Source organism: Diuraphis noxia, unplaced genomic scaffold, assembly GCF_037042655.1.
Source record: "Diuraphis noxia isolate RWA-SAM2 unplaced genomic scaffold, SU_Dnox_SAM2 contig0005, whole genome shotgun sequence".
NCBI classification, from domain to species: Eukaryota; Metazoa; Arthropoda; class Insecta; order Hemiptera; family Aphididae; genus Diuraphis; species Diuraphis noxia.
The window spans coordinates 21,660,243-21,667,545 of record NW_028301715.1 but is presented as its reverse complement, the minus strand read 5'-3'; the positions used below and the strand labels follow the sequence as shown (position 1 = coordinate 21,667,545).

General features: G+C 29.7%; 1 pseudogene; it reads left to right on the top strand.

The window, feature by feature from the left end:
• Positions 1-3,387: 3,387 nt before the first annotated feature.
• Positions 3,388-6,943, top strand: LOC149055059 (uncharacterized; annotated as a pseudogene).
• The last annotated feature ends 360 nt before the right edge of the window (positions 6,944-7,303 follow it).

Sequence of the window (7,303 nt, the reverse complement as noted above, 5' to 3'; positions counted from 1 at the left end):
CCAACAATGTGTACACGCCCCCCAGTTTGGGAACCAGTGTATTAAACAATCACCTATATACTGCTGCAGGGTGTCCCGTGAGGATTTACCCATCATTGTGATATATCCCGAAATATTGGTGATATCGAAATTCTGGTTTTGTAATAAGACTCACAGGGATAAGAACTACAATTATTTCATATTTTAATTTATTTAATGTTTTGGTAAAAAAGTTAAAACATTAAAGATAGCCATTTTGTTGAGTTCATTTTTCTGAAAATTCAAAATATTGACGTTTCAAAATTTTATTTTCATTAATTTCCTGATTTTTAATATTTTTTTAGTTTCGAGAAAAATTGCGAATTATTTAACCCCGTAATGTTATCAAACATGTGACCCGTCATGCCTAGCGCATTCCCATACTGCCGGCCGAATACTTTCCAAATAATTATAAATTTATAATCATATTTTATTTCTTCAAAACTAGAAAAAATATTTAAAATCTAGAAATTGATGAAAATATAATTTTGAAACGTCAATATTTCCAGAAAAATAAACTCAACAAAATGGCTATCTTTAATGTTTTAACTTTTTTACCAAAACATTAAAATAAATTAAAATATGAAATAATTGTAGTTCTTATCCCTGTGAGAGTTATCATAATAAAACCAGAATTTTGATATCTCCATTATTTCGTTAGATATCGCAATTCACAATGCGTAAATTCTCGCGGGACACTTGCATACCACCTATACACGATACACCCCAAAGAACAGCACGTCTTATCCTGTTTAAGTATATACATTCGATGCACGGCAAAGAGCTGATGATGTAAAAAACTAAACCTAAATATTTCAATCCAGCATTTTTTACGAAATTAATATTTTAAGGAGGTAGTGATTTCCACGGAAGCGTTATTTGTAATTGTATTTTATTCGAATAAGTTTTCCTATGTTTTACGATAGCGATAAAAAATTTCTAATTGATAATAAATTACATCTTCAAAATGTTTTTATAGAAATACGGTGCAGTGCAATATACGCTCGTATATTCTAGAATTTCCAATTAAAATTTGACAAGTTTGTACAGCGACTCCTACGAAATTTTGATTTTCCGAAAAAAATCACTCACCGTCGTCGTTGCGGGTATAACTGACCACTGTATCACTGTATCAGACCTGACGAATAATGTTCCAACATGTTGGCTTACAGTATTATGATAGATCCGTATAATGCTAATCCAATCTGTCATTTACAGTAAATACCTATATTTATATTTGAATATTTCATTATTATTATTATTATCATTATTGTTTTTTGTATTCTATTCAACTCATTTGAAAAGTAATATATACCTAATACAAAAAGGAATAGGTAATTATGATTTTAAAACACGACAGCGTGTTGTGGCTGTTGTAGGTATCTTTACACACGCCTGCAGTCGCTTTGTTTCAAGTCACTTAACTGACAATAGCTAAATAGATATGAGGCACCCGACAAATTCACAATGCGACGCGACGCGTCATTGTGGTTCCGAACAAAGTGTGATAGCAATTGAGAAACGCATCAACTTGAAGTCGACAAGCCGCATATAATGATAATAATAACAATTAAATATAATATATTTAGCATAGAAGATGTGACCGCTCTTCGTTTATGAATGGAGTTTTAAAGAAAAAAATGTATATAATATATACATGTTCCTATATTATATAATTTATATTAATAAAAAACAATGCTTGTATGTATATAATATATGCATGTGTGTGTGAAATTAGAGAATCACACAGGGATCTGTTGGCTCACGAAATACAAATTTATACTCTTGTTTGTTATATTAATATGGTTGAATAATAATAATAAATTAAACGGTTATCGTGATAAGAGGATATAATTTGTTGACCTATATTTCGTATTGTATTTAGGTCAATACCACTCAATGATACCTATATTTAAAAAAAAACGAGTAGCTTACATTTATAACCGAATTTAAGACAGTTGGGTGGACGTAAATTCATTGGCACTGTTAAATTATCTGTCACGGGTACACGATCAGCTAGTGTAATGGGTACTTATTATATTTTAGTGCAATATAATAAAATGGGTACCTATATACATACATTGCGAGCGAGAAAATAATTTTGCAGGAGACAACCGTAGAGCTGTCTATATCTGTTAAAAAATGGTTTATGGACACCAATAGGATATTATTATTGTGTGGTAAGTATATACCCAATGCTCACAATACAATAACGTACCTACTTTATTATACGACGCTCGTATTGTGCATTTAGGCGAAAAGTGCCTAACGTTTTGTCTGAGCTTACAAAGAAGAAAAAGATAAATAGCAACGTACATTGTGTCGAAAACGAATTTCGTAGATTCCTATAGAGTTCGTGCGAAATAAAGTATAACATAATGATGACTGAACAACCCGCTGGGATATTATATACGTACGTACAATATTTTATAGGCTGGCATATAGGTATGTTACACATTATATCGACCGCGGTCAAAAAATACATAATCGATTTTTTTTTTTTGCTAAAAAAACGTTAACGTCAAAAAAAAAATCGACCATTATAATGTCGTTTGGATGCGTTCTGAATATGTTACCCATCCTCGAGGTCTTGTGTGTGCGCTGTCGGTACTGCAACGCATTCATTATTCACTTCCTGCCGAACATATTATTAGGGCTGCTACGCGGCGGCGGGTTGGTCGAATAGTTGAAAAAAAAATTTGTCAGCAATTGTACTGGAGCATAATACGAATTTATATTATTCTGTTGTACGCCAGCTATACGTCCTACCTATATATGTACAAATATTATAAATACATGAAATACATATTATAATAGGTACCTACGTATTTAGTCGTATGGACAGGCGCATATAAGTTCGTGTTCGACTGACGTGTTTTTCTTTGAAAAACGAACAATATAATATGGGTAACTCTTGTATTTTATCGTAAATAATATAATAATAGTAATAATGGTTTGTGAATGTTTATTTTATTTTTTGCACGAACAGCGTTAGGAACGTCTATTACCGACGCACGCCACCCCAGAACAGGACGTTAAATTAAACAGAATATTAAATTATTATCAATATTTATATACCTCGGACAGCTGCACGAATATCGCAACCATCTTGGGTATACCTAAGTACCGCGTGTACATAATTAATAATAATTATGTATCATTTAACTTAAAGCGCCTTGTAAATTAGAAGAAAAAAAACGTAATATTCAATGTTTCAGTCACTCAATGCTGTACGCAGTGTATAACTATTTATGTTTAATATGATAGGGTAGTTATAATATTATTTTATTACATTATTCATTCTTAGTTATAATTATCGTGAAACGCCCGATCCGAACGTGTGTGATGATAAATATTATTTTTAAAACAATGAGTAATACTAATAGTAAAGTAATAATTAGGTTTAGGTCAAAGGGTACAGACGACGAGGTACGTCATTCAAAACGAAAAAACAATGTATAGGTATACGACTTAACGTTTTCTTGTAGTCGCAGCAGGTAAACACGTATTGATAATAATTAATAGTTGAGTATTTTTTTTTATAGATATTATTTTAATAAGACGCATAATATTGTAAATACCACATAAGATAATTACAAAAATATTATATTATAAATTATTATTAACGTACAATACAAGTATTTGCAACAATAATTGTTTTTAATTATTATTCTATTATTATTATAATTTGCAGTACCTGTTATAAATGATAAATTGTAACAATAGACAATTGACTCAGTGGAAAAACCAAAACACTAATTACATAATATATTTTTATTAGCACAATTTGTTTTTATCATTTTTATCTTTTTTAATTGATACTATTATAATAATAATATATAATAATATTATCGTATTTTGTGCATTTTGTGCTCATAAGAAGTGTGTTTACAAGGTGGTCCGAGTACCTAAATGTGTAACGCCGGCAACGCGCCAGCGTTACCAATATACCGTGCCCTCGGTGGCGGTATAAAACTGTTTAGGTAAGTACCAACCTATACATAATAATATCATATAGTAAGTTGCAAAAAGTAGGTGCCTATATATATATATACTTACCTCGGGCTACATTGTGTGGCTGCAACCTTGTGCTCGTAATTATCCGTGATAAAACGACATTAAGATTTTATCGGATTTTCGTGATTCATTAAAGTGAAATAATATCTGTACGTTTTTTTTTCTCCGCATACGCAAGAATTCGCGAAACCGAACATTACACCTTAATTAGCGCATACTTTATGCAAATTTATGAAATAAAATTTAATTTCATGAACCATTCTGCAGAGAGAATTGTACAAAGGCGTTTATATTTAACGATTACATTCGTTATGTGTACACGGCATAATATAATGTAATTATTTATTATTATCATTATAAATAGGTGTCGCACCAGCTACTGCACATTTATACGAATTACATATTTACATATTCATAATAATATTATATTATAAACGACCTACTGCGGATATAAAATGCATATACAATTTTCTTACAGGCTTATATAAATTACATTTTATTTGAATTTCACGCCGTTAAACATTTTCTAAGTGCGCCGTATAGTATACATGTATAATGTACCTATGTACATTTATCATAATACACATAGGTAACCAAACGAGGGGCGGGTCATAGCCATAAACCTAATTATTTTATTTATTCGTAATAATTGTATATGTTGCGCAGCAATCGTTTGTCACGTAACACGCGCTCATATATTATCAACTGCAAGTATAATATAATAATATTATATTGGTTTGATTTGTTCGCATCACGTAACTTGCACCGATCTAACCGACTGCCAAATAGTAACACCGCTGAAATGAATTTCGCTTATTACGGCGATAAGAACAAAACCAGTGTTTACTTCGTGGATATAATATATTCTGTGCAGGCCCTATTATTTATAAAATTTCGGACTGCATACTCAAGTTCTACTGCTTTAAACAAAAATTGTATGCACTAATACTATATCTAAGAAAAAGCAATGTATTACATATATAATATATACATAAATATAAGTATAATAATTTAACACTGAACAAGAAAGAGATTGAGGTAAGTTAGTGTTATAATGAAATGAAAATTCAAGCTAAGACTACCAAAAACAACCCAGCACATATTTTTGGAGAATGTGTTTCAAAATTAGACGACAAAAGTCAGATGCCACCTGAAAATACATAGTCAAGCGCATACTACGAAACCAGAGAACAAAAAATAATCCCTTAGATTCTGATGAAATCGTGGATACGTATCAATATAATATAATATAATACATAGTTACACATATCCTCCTATACTGTCGAAACTACGCAGACACCAGAACAGCCTTAAGTATACCTGAGCATCTATATGAAGCACTTGGACCCGATCATGAAAACACTATCAAAATCATAAAGTTTCTTAAAATAACCAAATTGTATAACCTTATCTGACATTTGTATTTGTATCTATTTTGTACCTACTTGTATTTTTTTACTTTTCATCTTTCTCTCACTTCCAATGCTGTACTTCTATATTTTAACGTTATACCGTTATAAATAATCTACATTGTACTTAATATTCATAATGTTATCTAGCACCTAATTTAATGTTTACATTGTACAATATGCCAATAACCTTAGTTGTTGCGGCTTTAATAAAAAAAAAAAAAAATTATATTAAATATATATATTATAGTAAATAGTTATATAAATATATTATTAAATATATTTATTATAATAAATAGTTAAATAAATATATTTAATATCCAATTGAAGACTTAGCACATTATTGATTTCCAGTCTTATTTTTTTTTAATAAAAATGTAAATTGAAAAAATACAATTTTTTTAGATGAATGGTGTACAACGGGTGAGCACCATGATAAAAGATTTTTAGTGTTTGACGACAGTGTGATTATGGAAGACCGTAAGGTAATTTTTGCTATAGGTGAAGGTATTCAACATCGACAACATCTATCGAATAGTTCAAGTTGGTTAATGGATGGGAACTTTGGTTTAGCCCCAAAAGATTTTCTTCAACTGTATGTGGAAGAGTACAAATACAAAAAAACATTTATAACATTTATATACTGTTTGTTGAAAAATAAAAACCAAAAAAGGTATGAAAAAATGCAGATCAAGAAAAATTTTCTGAACGGCAGTTATATCTGGATCTAACGAGCTTTCATATAGATTTTAAAAAATCTGTAACCAACGCAGTGAAATCTGTGTTGGGAGAGTATGTGTGTATTAATGGTTATTTTTACCATCTTACACAAAGTACACACAGGATGATTCAAAAACTTTGCCTAGAACAAATACACAGAGAAGATGAAAGTTTTAGTGAGTTTTGTAGAAAACTGGATGGGTTGGCCATTTTTACCTTAAGAAATAGTTAAAGATGGGATGGCTCACTTAAAGAACATAATGCCAGATCATGCCAATGAGCTATAGTTGATTATTTTGACAAAACTTCTGTAAATGGGACTAATAGACAGATAGTATTCCAGGAGAGACTAATATACGTTTTAGAAATTGTCCACCACTATTTCCACTTGAACAATGGAATACTCATGATTTGACTTTGGCAGATAGTGATCGTACAGATAACCAAACTGAAGATTGGAATAACCGTTTTTCTAGACTGGTCGGCCACAAGCATCCAAGTAGGTATTTGGGTTTAATAATCGAAATGAGGTTAGAAGTTGCTACGTATATGAAACGAAGTATTGGCACAGCAAAGTTTTGGTTTATTAAGCAACAAAAGAAAATGACCATATTATGAAAAAAACCAAAACTTATTGATAAATCTCTGTTTGGAAATCAAAGAAGGAAACAAAAGCTTACCAGAATTTTTAACTGCAATAGCACAAATAATACATTTTTATTGACTTATATATTATACATATACTTTAATACTTATATACTTTTATCACCCACTCGAAAATTGACATTACAATATTATAATATTAGTGAAAAATGTTTTGACTTTGTACTTAAACGTGATGTTGTATCACTTGTATAATAAATAATGACCTAATCTTATAATTTATTAATATTATAATATTAACAATTTTATTTTTATATTTGATTACGGACAATACAGTATGACCAACTGTGTTAAAAATTATATATATATATATATGTATACAATATGACTAATGTTTAAAAATTTTGAATAATACTTTAAATTTTATTTTTTATGTATTTAATTATAATTATTTTTTATATATTTGACCAATAATGTGTAAAATTATTTTAAATAATACCTAATTTAATACTTAAATTATTGTAATTTGACTTTTT